Raw genomic sequence first — 14,564 nt, 5'->3', positions numbered from 1 at the left:
CTGTGGAGTTCATTGATCTGGAGCTCTCACGTTTTATTGCAGCTGTGAAGCTTCATTGCAAGATTGATAAAGTTGCAGGAGTTCTTGAGACTAATCGTCCAAAGGCAAAGAATGCTCTTTACCAAGCAACTATCAAGCGAGGGGACTTCCTATTGAACCGGATCTAGAAGCTGTCTCGTGTGGTTGATCTGTGAAGCATTTTTTTTTTATTTTTTTTTTTGTTTTGGAAATAGTGCCAAAATTTGCTGTCACTTCCCAAGGATAGGAAAAAATGCTCATGGTTAGTTAGTTATTAAACTCATTAGGATTATTTTAGCAATATTTAGTCCACTATTTGTATCTGAATGCTATATCAAAAGTGTTGATGTGAATTTTTGTAGCTTTGTATTGGAGATGTGTTAACTATGAGTGTACCTTGCACAACCAAAAAAAAATACAAATAAAGATAGCATATATGAACTTGGTGGAAATGGAAAATTTTGAGCATTGCATGTAATCCATATATATATATATATATATAAAACCGAACACTATGAAGTTCTCACAATTTTTCACATCAGCATAATATTTAAATAAAATTATTTTTATATAATCCAAACTTAATAAGGAGTGAAACTTTATCTCTTTAACAAGTCCAAATTAAACCCAAACTCAAACTCATCATTATCAATTTTTTAAAACAAAATTATTTTTGCTCAATCCAAACTTAACAAGAAGTGAAACTCTATCTTTCTAACAAGTCTAACTTAAACTCAAACTCAAACATTGATAATATATCTCCAAATTTGCAAGGTTAATGATGAACACTATAAAAGCAAAGCAAACCCCAATATATATATATATATATATATATATATGTGGGGCCCAACAATTCGTGGACCAGGCCCATTTGCCCTTAGAGTCCGAGGGCCCAATCCGAGGAGAACTGTGGCCCAAGCTCCATGACGCAGAGCACAGACCAATTTTGGGAGGCAGCCGAGGACGGTCTAGTCCTCGGCAGGCCCATAATCCGCCCAGAATAAAGGGATAAATTCGTAAGGAAATCCAAAATACCTTGGGGTGATTACCCTAAATACCCTTCTGGATAAGGCCCAATGCCTGACAGAACCGTACTCTGCAGCTTTATCAAGTCATCCCCAACAATTCCGGGATTAGACTGATGGGACCAATGTCAGTATTTGTAAAGACTGACCCTACACGTGGACGAAGGACATCGAATGCACGCTAGTATAAAAGGAGAAGTAAGTGAATCTAGTAAGGGGGGGGAGGAAAAAGAAAGACTTCATGAATAAGATCGCCGGAACGATCCATGCACAGAACGGAGAAGGTCCTCCGTTGGACAGCCGGAAAGGATCACAAGGGTCCTCGGATCAAGTTCGAGGAGCCCATTCTCAGAAGTGGCAGCATGGCGGGGCTTTAAACGTTTAGGCCCAGTCCATTTTCCACAGGGACCTTTCTGAAATCCAGACCGGACCATCGCCCCGTGACCAAGTCCAAGCTTTTCAAGCCCACTCTCTACAAATCGTATTGTGAGGGATCTCTCCCGCGTGAACCCAAAAATGTCACTGGGCCGCGCAGGAATCGTGTCCTTACAATTGGCGCCGTCTGTGGGAAAAGCATGCGCGCTTGGCGCAGGTGGCGGTGGAGTCAACTCTCTACTAAGCAAAAATTCACGGAGCTTCCTCCGTCTCCTTTAACGTGCAGCTGTTGTTCCGACATAAACTTCTGCTAGGGGCTACGCCTTGCAGCGCCCATGGCGTAGGCAGCCCTAGGGGCTCTTGGCCTCAAGCCGGCTCTCCCCGCCCTGATCTAGGGGCTTACATCCGAAAAACAAACAAATACAAAAAACAAATCTCATAAGCTTTGGACAGAACCAAGGTCTTGCATGGTCCTCGGACTCAAACCTATGGGGAAACCAAGTACAAGAGATGAAAATCAAAAGTTTTGGACAGAACCAAGGTCTTGCATGGTCCACGGACTCAAGCCTGTGGGGAAACCAAACACAAAAAACAAATCTCGTAAGTTTTGGACAGAACCAAGGTCTTGCATGGTCCTCGGACTCAAACCTATGGGGAAACCAAGTACAAGAGATGAAAATCAAAAGCTTTGGACAGAACCAAGGTCTTGCATGGTCCACGGACTCAAGCCTGTGGGGAAACCAAACACAAAAAACAAATCTCGTAAGTTTTGGACAGAACCAAGGTCTTGCATGGTCCTCGGACTCAAACCTATGGGGAAACCAAGTACAAGAGATGAAAATCAAAAGTTTTGGACAGAACCAAGGTCTTGCATGGTCCACGGACTCAAGCCTGTGGGGAAACCAAACACAAAAAACAAATCTTGTAAGTTTTGGACAGAACCAAGGTCTTGCATGGTCCTCGGACTCAAACCTATGGGGAAACCAAGTACAAGAGATGAAAATCAAAAGTTTTGGACAGAACCAAGGTCTTGCATGGTCCACGGACTCAAGCCTGTGGGGAAACCAAACACAAAAAACAAATCTCGTAAGTTTTGGACAGAACCAAGGTCTTGCATGGTCCTCGGACTCAAACCTATGGGAAACCAAGACAAGAGATGAAAATCAAAAGTTTTGGACAGAACCAAGGTCTTGCATGGTCCACGGACTCAAGCCTGTGGGGAAACCAAACACAAAAAACAAATCTCGTAAGTTTTGGACAGAACCAAGGTCTTGCATGGTCCTCGGACTAAAACCTATGGGGAAACCAAGTACAAGAGATGAAAATCAAAAGTTTGGAAGAACCAAGGCCTTGCATGGTCCACGGACTCAAGCCTGTGGGGAAACCAAACACAAAAAACAAATCTCGTAAGTTTTGGACAGAACCAAGGTCTTGCATGGTCCTCGGACTCAAACCTATGGGGAAACCAAGTACAAGAGATGAAAATCAAAAGTTTTGGACAGAACCAAGGCCTTGCATGGTCCACGGACTCAAGCCTGTGGGGAAACCAAGCACAAAAAAACAAATCTCATAAGTTTTGGACAGAACCAAGGTCTTGCATGGTCCTCGGACTCAAACCTATGGGGAAACCAAGTACAAGAGATGAAACTCAAAAGTTTTGGACAGAACCAAGGCTTGCATGGTCCACGGACTCAAGCCTGTGGGGAAACCAATACAAAAAATAAATCTCACAAGTTTTGGACAGAACCAAGGTCTTGCATGGTCCTCGGACTCAAACCTATGGGGAAACCAAGTACAAGAGATCAAAATCAAAAGTTTTGGACAGAACCAAGGTCTTGCATGGTCCACGGACTCAAGCCTGTGGGGAAACCAAACACAAAAAACAAATCTCGTAAGTTTTGGACAGAACCAAGGTCTTGCATGGTCCTCGGACTCAAACCTATGGGGAAACCAAGTACAAGAGATCAAAATCAAAAGGCTTTGGACAGAACCAAGGTCTTGCATGGTCCACGGACTCAAGCCTGTGGGGAAACCAAACACAAAAAAACAAATCTCGTAAGCTTTGGACAGAACCAAGGTCTTGCATGGTCCTCGGACTCAAACCTATGGGGAAACCAAGTACAAGAGATGAAAATCAAAAGCTTTGGACAGAACCAAGGTCTTGCATGGTCCACGGACTCAAGCCTGTGGGGAAACCAAGCACAAAAAACAAATCTCATAAGCTTTGGACAGAACCAAGGTCTTGCATGGTCCTCAGACTCAAACCTATGGGGAAACCAAGTACAAGAGATAAATATCACAAGTTTTGGACAGAACCAAGGTCTTGTATGGTCTTCGGACTCAAACCTATGGGAAAACCAACTACTCGTAAGGAAAAACTACATTACGTAGAGTTTGGATTCATCCGAGGAAAACTCTCCACTCGCCATGGGGTCAGTTCCCAAATTGCGGGGATTCGCAAGTCTGCTCTTAGATCTACAGCACCAAGGGAATCGATGCGACGTAGGGCAATACGTCACCTGAGAAACGATATGAGTTCTTTACCCTCCGTCAACTCCTCGGACGGTACTCTCATACTTATCACAGAATATTCAATTGTTATTTTTGCTAGTTTCCTGAGTTAAACTTGTTATGAATTATCGCCGTAATGTTTGGTAGTGTTGGTACATTAGAATTGATTGGATTATGTTTCAAAACTTCCTGCTCTAAGTATCATTGAAGAAACAAACACAGGGAGCACACCCTTCCACAAAATAATGTTGCAAAAAGAGTAGTATTCAAAATAAGTAGGCAAAATTTCCTTTTTTATTAAAACAAAGAAACAGTACAGCATACAACAAAAAGCTGAAATCAACTTGTGATAAAACTTGCTACATGATAGAAAGGAAAGTTACAAGGAAGCAAGAGAAGGCCGAGGAGGTAGCACAGACGAGAGGTTGGCTACTGCTTCGAGACCTCGTTTCATCCTCAACGCTTTCACGTGCCCGAAACTCAGGCAGCAAAAGAACCTGACCTCAGGCTAACACCATCTACAAAGAAGATGCAGGGAGCCGGAAGTTGGGAAGCCCCCGCAGAAATTTGCCGGCTACAAGGTAGACAGTGCTGATGGTGGAAATTCCTTCTTCGGACATACCAAAAATCTGGCATGGCCAGAACCTGCTTCGGATTTTGACTAAAAGCATGGGAAACACCCTTTCCCCTCTATCATAAGGGAATATGTCTTTGAATCTATGCCTTCGTTGCCCGTATATCACTCTTCTGAGCCTGAGGAGAACGTGGCGCCTTTGCGGCGGAGAGAGTTTTTCTTCCCCGACCCTCGTCTCAAACATGACTTACTGCGGGAGGAAGCTGAAGGGGGAGACTAAGGAGCTGGTGCCTAGGCAAAGAAACTTGCTCTCTTATTTATTTGAGGAGATAGGGTGGTGGCATTTAATTAGCGCAGCTTCCCAAGGAACGCTACAGACAAAACGTCTCCAGCTCGACTTCCAACAAACCTCTGCAACGACAAGACTAAAGGAGCCTCGTGGAGGTGCACCTCGAACATCGGGACACCCAAAAGTACCGCGTGGCCAAAGACTATGGAAATATCTCCTGATCTGTGGGCCTAGTAAATTCGCGGCCCATGCCCTTGCTACATGATGGCCCACGGACTACGGCCCACGCCGGGTAATAACTAATGCCGAGGACAACCTCCTGCCCGGCCGCGTACGGGATACCTAAGGAGAGGGAATAAAACAGAACCAAGGCCTTGCATGGTCCTCGGACTCAAGCCTATGGGGAAACCAAGTATAAAACTATTATTATTACAAGTTATGGACTGAACCAAGGCCTTGCATGGTCCTCGGACTCAAGCCTATGGGGAAACCAAGTATAAAACTATTATTATTACAAGTTATGGACTGAACCAAGGCCTTGCATGGTCCTCGGACTCAAGCCTATGGGGAAACCAAGTATAAAACTATTATTATTACAAGTTATGGACTGAACCAAGGCCTTGCATGGTCCTCGGACTCAAGCCTATGGGGAAACCAAGTATAAAAACTATTATTATTACAAGTTATGGACTGAACCAAGGCCTTGCATGGTCCTCGGACTCAAGCCTATGGGGAAACCAAGTATAAAAATTATTATTATTACGAGTTTTGGATAGAATCAAGGCCTTGTATGGTCCTCGGACCCAAACACGGCATCAAGCCTCCAGTTCTCTCCTCGGCCAGCATGGGTAATCATTACTTTTCACTGGTCGGCCTTATTGGGCCAAACACTTATATTAGAGTTATGGCAACATCTTTTTATTATCAAGTATTTTGGTCTTAGTTGTCATCGGTTTAGATACTTTCTCATTGAGCCGAGCAGCATTTACCAATATACAAAAACATAAACGGAATATGCAAAATGAAATAATAAACACTTTTATTAATATAAGAGATTATTACAATGTACAAAAAAGGGCTCAAACAAGCCTATACAAAAGGAGGACTGCTGAAGCAACGATAACATTCGCAGTACAGAGAAGTAAGCAGTCAGGCTTCTTTTAAACTCATCTTCAAGGTCTCTTCAGTCTCTGCCTCAATATTGCTCATATCATGATAAGAACCTTCTTCGGAAAAGGATGAAGAACAAGGGAAAGGAATCGAAGGAGAAGGAAGAAGAATTGAAGGAGAAGGAAATAGTAAGGAAGAAATCAATGAAGAAGATGGAGGAGATGGATGAGGAAGATGGAGGACATGAGTAAAGAAGGAAGAGAAGAAGAGAGAAGAGATGAAAAGAAAGAAAAGGAGCAAAAGAGGGAAAAGAGAAGGCACCAAGGCGGAACTGGTGCTGGGAAGACTATAAGAGGAAGGTGGAGGAGGGCACCAAGGAGCAAAAGAGGGAGAAGCAGAAGCACTTAGCCCCTGCCTCAGCCCTGACTCCTAACACGTTGGTGCCATATTAGGTACGCTCGTGAGGAGCCGGGTGGTGCTGATATTGGGTATTCTCGACTCAGTCACGCCAAGAGTTCGGCGTGGTGAGCCCCTGCTTCGGATTTTGGCTAAAAGAGAGGCGGGACGGATCTTAAGTCTGCGCCACCCTTGCCCTGATTGAGCCATTTCAAGCTTTATCAGAATATGGTGTCTAGAGGAGGGGCACGATTTCTTCATCATTTGTTGCGATCTCAGAAGAATAGAAGGGAGTTAGTACGAAGGTGATGGCCTCCTGCCTGCCTTCTTATAGGAAGAGCAGAACGGATGGCATTAAATGCATTCAACCTTCCCAAAGAATCTGAAGAAAAAAGAGGCGTCCGTTCCACTTCTCCACCTTATCAAACGAGCCGCCGGATATAAATGAGCCTCGTTAAGGGGATTCATTAAGGGCGCGTCTGGGACATCCAAGCGGCAGGAGCAGATTCCGAGCGGATTAAAAGGAATCCCTCAAAAACTGCCTAACTTCCTGGGAAACCGCTCACATAAATGCGGGATCAAGCTAAATGGGCCATATTAAGGGCCCGGGTTTGCCAAAACCCTCCTTTCCAATCCGGAATTCGGATAGAAGGGTTTTGAGGGGCTATTGTGGGGCCCAACAATTCGTGGACCAGGCCCATTTGCCCTTAGAGAGTCCGAGGGCCCAATCCGAGGAGAACTGTGGCCCAAGCTCCATGACGCAGAGCACAGACCAATTTTGGGAGGCAGCCGAGGACAGTCTAGTCCTCGGCAGGCCCATAATCCGCCCAGAATAAAGGGATAAATTCGTAAGGAAATCCAAAATACCTTGGGGCGATTACCCTAAATACCCTTCTAGATAAGGCCCAATGCCTGACAGAACCGTACTCTGCAGCTTTATCAAGTCATCCCCAACAATTCCGGGATTAGACTGATGGGACCAATGTCAGTATTTGTAAAAACTGACCCTACACGTGGACGAAGGATATCGAATGCACGCTAGTATAAAAGGAAAAGTAAGTGAATCTAGAGGGGGGGGGAGAAAAAAGAAAGACTTCATGAATAAGATCGCCGGAACGATCCATGCACAGAACAGAGAAGGTCCTCCGTTGGACAGCCGGAAAGGATCACAAGGGTCCTCGGATCAAGTCCGAGGAGCCCATTCTCAGAAGTGGCAGCATGGCAGGGCTTTAAACGTTTAGGCCCAGTCCATTTTCCACAGGGACCTTTCTGAAATCCAGACCGGACCATCGCCCCGTGACCAAGTCCAAGCTTTTCAAGCCCACTCTCTACAAATTGTATTGTGAGGGATCTCTCCCGCGTGAACCCAAAAATGTCACTGGGCCGCGCAGGAATCGTGTCCTTACAATATATATATACACTTTTTTTTTTTAAAGTTGAGTAGAGGTATAAGCTCTTCTTATATTATTTTCTTCTCCTTTATTTTGTTAAAAAAAATTTTATTTTATGGTTTTTCATGTATTTTTTAAAATGTAATTTTCGTAAATGAATCACAAACTCTCTTTAAGTGTTTTTTACGAGATAAAAAATCTTGCAATAATTGAAATTATTATTTCAAATGTACCCCATCCTTCTCTTATATTTCTCTATTGTTTAGTCACATATATTTTGTTTTGTTTCAATAATTTCTAAGTAGTGAATCATTTGATTCTTTAATATTTTTTGGTCTTTCAGAAGTTTTAATATCTAGATTTTTGAGTTATTTTTTGCAGTATTTGAAATTTTCTGACAAATTTTTTATAATTCATTGCACGTTCAAGTAATAGCTTCTTCATTAAATTGTAACACAAATTGAAGTCATACAAGAGCAAATCATGCAAGAGTGTAGTTTCTTAAATTTTTTATAAAATTATTTTAATCTACCTTACAAATAGGTAGGTTCCCGTGCATAGCACGGGTTTGTGACTAGTTAGAACTAATTTTCAAACTGCACGAAATTCTTATCAAGATGAAATGACATTAATAATATACTATATATAGCAATTATGAAAGTTACCATTCAGGCGTGAAGATTTAAATCAAAAGGAAAAGAATATTTTAATAAATTGAAACACTTGCTTACAGATCACAATGGTATCAAGAAGGACATACTGTTGAAATAATTTCTTCAAAGTTTATGAGAGTACCAACTGATGTGGCTAGCAAAGTATAAAAAAAAAAAACCTTATTTCCTATATAGTCAATAAGATGTAAAAAAATAAAAATAAAACAAAAAGAAAGAAAAAAAAAATGGAGCCAAATACATAAGATGGGTTAACCATATGAAGTAAAAATTACTACAATGTTTATTTGGGTAAAAAAAAAAAAAAAAAAATTCAGAAGAGGAAAACCTTGTCAAAGAGGGATTGCCTCATGGTGGGAATTTGTTGCGCAGGGAACTGCTAGTTATTCTCGGGATAAAAATCAACAATTATACTAGGAGTAGGACCAATTTGAAGGTTTGAATGCCAAAGGGGAAGCTCATTAAGACAATATATAGTAAAAAAAAAATTAGAGCAAAACACAGGTTTAAATGTGCATTAGTTTTTTTTTTTTTTTTTTTTTTTTTTTTTTTTTTGAGAATGAAATGTGCCTTAGTTGATTTTAAAAAGTAAGATTACATTTGATATTTTTGACATAATAACCACTTAGTCGTTAACCAAGAGCAACAACCGGAGTCTGTAACATTAAAAAAATAATGTTTAGGACATAACAAGTACGTGATAAACAATCATGTAGAAAATAATCAAAATATAACACATGTACAATAATTATGTGACTAGGATACTGCATACATCTCAAAAATATGTCAAATTAATGATGAGATTAACAGTTGCCACATATACAGGAAAATTGGAGAACTTGAAAAATTGAAGGCATCCAATTCTGAATATTGAATTAGCATTTAAATATTTTTCATCTTCTTCACGAAAAATGAAACAAATAAATGGGATTGGGATTGTTATACTTCTGTGTATATAGATTCCGATATTATTATTATTATTATTTTTGTCCATTAACGATTTCCATTTTCTTAAAAATTATTTTCTCATGCTGCCAACAAAATTTTATCATGAATCTCTTATTTAATGATAAAAAAACTAAACTTATTAAATCAACAAATATTGCTTAGTCTTAATTTTTAGTGATTTAATTTTTTTTAGAACATGCATGTTGGGAAGGGGATTTGTACACAAATTTTTCTTCATGAAAAAAAAAAAAATTATCATTGAATCACAAAACTCTTAATCTTATATAACTTAAAAACTTAGCCCCTATTACCTTGGACCGAGATGATCATTGTTTGTGCCAGTTGATACAAAAGGTTTGAATTAATTTCTTCGAAGTTTTAATTATAAACTGTTTCCAAAATTAATGGCCAATAGTTCTACTGAGCTTCTTCCATAAATGTTTTATTATGAATGTGTTTGAGAAAGTGTAATACCTTAGGGCATTTACAAAAATAATCTTAGACTAGTCCTTGAGCATGGTTTTGTTCTAATTAATTAGACAATGTCGGTTTATTTTTTATTCAGAAACAGACAATGGCAAATTTGATCAGTCTTACTAATTTATTATCAATAATGAGCCTGATGACACAATATCAATTGCCAGGATTCTAAACAGAAGCATAACGTTTGGCGAGGACTAGTACTGTATTTTTATTTTATTTATTTATTTTACTTAATTTCCTCATGTCTTTCTTCAGCACTCTCTAAGTGATTGTCTCTCTAATGTCTGCTTCTATAATATCTGTTTACTACAAACTTTATACCTGAATGTCTTCAAAAACCACTTAGTGTCTCTCTAATGCATGTCTTCAAAGCAATATGTGCATACTGCTGAAACACCTATATATATGCTTGTTGAAATTAAGATAAAGCACTGTAATATTTCTAAAACTCACCAAGTGGGTTTTGAAGCAGACTTGTGAAAAAATGGGATTTCCCACCTAGCTTGGGATATCCAACTTTCTTAGTAATTAACTGATCAAAATCTAACCTAAAACTGAGTCTGAAGGTATTGTTATCATGTTGGGGTTTTAGTTGCATGCAAGTAATAGCACGCGTTACAGCACTGAAATTTTCATGAGACTATTTTGACTTTATTGAATACTTGAACTGATTGCCATTTATTCACTTCCTCGATGAAAAATAATAGAGTTGCTCCAGCTATTTTACTGTTTTGAGCTGGGTTGTGGACAAAAACCTCATCAGTCCACTAAAAGTTCAGACTCCCTCAAAATGAGGATCTGTACTCACGATTTTTATTTGTAATGTTTGTACCTTAGCAATTGGATTAGAACACAAATGGCATCTCACCTACTTTTTGGTTGAGCTGGCTTTTAGGTTGAAGCTTAGCTAGCTAGGATTAGCAGCATACTGGAGATGTAACAAAGGATTGATACAAGATGAATGACAGAAGTGGGACATAGAATGAAATCAGATAAATACATATGTTTTTGGAGTAGTCTGAAGGGACACTTTTCTGACTTCAATTTAAGTATGGTTCTAAATAATAGTGCTCATGAACATTAGGGCTCAATAAAAAACAAGCTAAGTTTAGACTCGTTTATGGGTTTAGTAATAAACTTGATATGAGTTTAACAAATAAACCTATATCTCACTAAAACTTTAATCAATTGGGAGTTTGGACCGCTCATCTAAACCAAATAGGTTTGATAGTTTGATATGGACTTGCTAATATACTTGTGTTAGATCTCAATTTTAAAAGTTTGATATTAAGTTCGAGTTTGAGCTTGATGTTGAGATTAAACTGGACTTGACTAATTAATCAAACTGATCTCAAGCTTTTAGACTTTTGTCGTCATGCGAGCTAAATTTGAACATTTATTACATGACAAAACTGGGCTTGTTTACAATCTTACTTCTGGGTAATATAAGTTCAACCATTTATCTTTTAAATCCCATTTGATTACTAGTGATATAAAAGAATATAACAAATTTTGTACATAAGCATTACAAATGTATCAACTTTTATACACAAGATGAAAAAGGTAATTTATTTATTATATTATTGATGTGAAAACATGGATGATAAATTTTAAATTGTTCACAAAGCTTAAACTCTTAGACCTAAATTTATCTACCCTAATACCATGATAAATTACCGATTATCCTAAAATATTAACTATTAGGAAATTGTTAATTTAATTCTTTAGCCAATTCTAAGTTTTTTTTTTTTGTAATAAAATTGGTTTTGATGATAGCTTTAGCATTTTACTATGATTATATCCTCTCCACGTCCAAAACATTCAACTTTCCATTACTCACTCTTTTTGTAATGCCCTCACTGCACCGTCAGTGAGTGTGGTCGCATAAACTTGCACTTAGTTGTTGCCACATCATGGCCAAGAGGAACATTGTTTTCAATATTTTGAATACAATTTGATTTGGTCGACTATATATTATTAGAGACAATGTATTTAGTGGGCATTTAAATAATAATTTTAGACAAATTAGGGTAGTTTAATGATCATGCAGCATAATGACTATTTTCTAAGTGATATCTTGCACATGGATCATGATTGTTAGAGCTCCCTAAAAACCTCCTACTGATTTTTCCTGGTAATACACTTGCTGCAGCCAACTGGGACCCTCTTGAGAAATAAATAAGGGTTATAAGTTATAATCTTTTTTAAAATAATAATAAAGTTGATATTTTTGTCAAAACCATAGGATTTAAAAAAAAAAAAAAAAATTATGGGAGTCATAACCATAGGATCTTGCTCTTCTAGAACCTCTACTGCCAATTGGCCGGACCTTCTTGACTCTTGAGAAATAAGGGTTATAAGTTTTTGTTTTTATTTTTATTTATTTTTAAAGAATAATAAACCCGACATTTTTGTCATTGCCATAGGATTTAAAAAAAAAAAAAAAAAATTAAGGGAGTCATAACCATAGGATCTTGCTCTTATAGGTTAGAGAAAAGCTAGTCCGAGTGTCCCCACATATCTATTGCTATGTTAAAGCTCTACCTTGTATTCCTCAAGATATATAAGCTTCTTTATAATTAGACCGTTATGCAAACTTTTGATGATGTTCATTCAATGCTTGTAAAAACTAAAAAAACGATCATTGCTAGAATTTTTCTTGCTCTATATATATTCGGTTTGGGGTTTGTGTTTAATTAAGTGTTTGTTTGGACTTAATTATGTATAAAGTTTTCTTTTATCACTGTGCGCCATTGGTATGGTAGTCACTCCACAAATATAAAGTTCTTGTATGGTGGCCAAAGGCCTTGTAGCTGAATTGGGGGTCTAGGGAGGAAAGGGTTCGAGCTGCGAGGTTAGCAGCATGTTGTAATTATCTCTAAAAAAAAGAAGAAGTTATTGTATGGTGAGAGGCAAGTGTCGAGCTTCAAGTTTTCAAGAGGCCAGAGAGCTTTACATACATACACATTTAGATTAAGATAAAAATGATTTAACGAATTATATGAATTTTTTTAAGAATCAACTAATCATATGATTTAATATACATAAAATGATTTTATAAACCGTCACATAATACAAAAGAGAAAATTAGAAAAAGAGAATTTTTTTTTAAGAGGAAAGCTTTATCCTTTAATTATTTACTTAATTGTTGCTAGCTGTTCTTTCTTTTAGATAACTCATTTGTTTATGTGTACTTTATTTAGAGTGTAATATTTTTAAGTACAACCATACTTCAATTAAAATTTAACAAATGAGCTATTAATAAAGTGCGCAACAAAACTCACACACGTCTTCTTTGGATTGACACAAAAGTTACAACACCTTCTTGGTGAGGGCAGCTGGCTCCTAAAGCTTTGATTGATGCTGCATATTGCCACCACATATAGTGGCATACACCCAAGAGTCCATTGGCGCAAGTGATGAATGATGATGGCAACTGCAGCCGTTTTTAAGTTTTGAAAACGCCTATAGCTTTGACTAGATCTGGAAAAAACACCAAAGACAAAGATAAGAACAAAGAAAACAGCTTGTGAAAGAGAGGTAGTGATGACTAATGATGAAAGAACCATCAACAATGGTTGAATTTCAACTTCTAATTAATTAAGGGCCATGTTTAAGACACACCACTGTATACATACATTTTGCACTGAAATCGTGACTTCAAGTTACAATTTAACCTCAAATCACAATTTAGAATTGTGACATGAAGTCACAATTTCAATGCAAAATGTATATGTAAGAATCATTTCCCATTAATTAACTTTAACTTTTGCTCTCCTAAATTGAGAGGAAATTATGGTGGTAAGGAAAGATGGTTGGATTTTACTATGGATTTGATTGCATAATTTTTCTATAATTATGCCAGTAAAGGATTGATTCAATTGAACATGTACCTCCTTATAATAATCATAATTATTATTTTTAAATATAATTTTTCTCAAAACCAATTTGAAGGAAAAATTTTGCAACTCATTATATGATGAATTAAATGTTAATTTATATGACCTATTTAATAGTTATGTGACTTTTTAAAATAATTTAATGAATAATTAATGTGGATTAATATATATGAATTATTTAATACATTTGACTTTATCTTATCTTTTTCTTTTTTTTCTAAGGTGGAGGTTTTGACATTATAGACATGTAGCTAACATTTTGTAAAAGTGGGAAATTTTGTGTATTTCTCTATTTTTGCCACAGAAGGATTATCTTTTGTTGGAGTAAGTGACACTGTATTAATACGCATGAATTCAAGCAATATTTGAAACCTTGGCATTGGCTATGCCTATGGAAAAGCTTGAGACACGGTTAGTGAAAAATTATAGGGATGATAATAATAACAAAAAAAAAAAAAAAAATGAAGGATGTCCTAAATAATATTATAAATAACAGAGAATGTTCTCACCACCAAAGCTGTTCAAGTTTGGCAATATTCTTGCTTTGCATATGGGATTTGTGTAGTTTCCACTTACAAAAAAGAATCATCACATTCACCAAACTTGATCACCTTAAATGTTTTTTCCTTTTGGTTCTTGAACCAACGTGTAAGCACCCAAAAGAAAGGCACCACCAAATGCCATGTTTTTAATTGACCTTCCTACCCACACTTAGCTTTGAAGACTCTTTCCCTAGATAAATTATATCTAGCCTATAGGTTTGAATCATGTGTAAGCTTCCCAATTGTTATTTAAATAGAAAATATTTTAAAAAAAAAAAAATCTCAATATAATCATTACCAATGTTATCAAAACAATGGTTCATCCACCAAAA

This window comes from Quercus lobata, chromosome 11 (genome assembly GCF_001633185.2).
Source record: "Quercus lobata isolate SW786 chromosome 11, ValleyOak3.0 Primary Assembly, whole genome shotgun sequence".
NCBI classification, from domain to species: domain Eukaryota; kingdom Viridiplantae; phylum Streptophyta; class Magnoliopsida; order Fagales; family Fagaceae; genus Quercus; species Quercus lobata.
The sequence above is the reverse complement of the archived record's forward strand: the minus strand, read 5'-3'. Positions refer to the sequence as shown.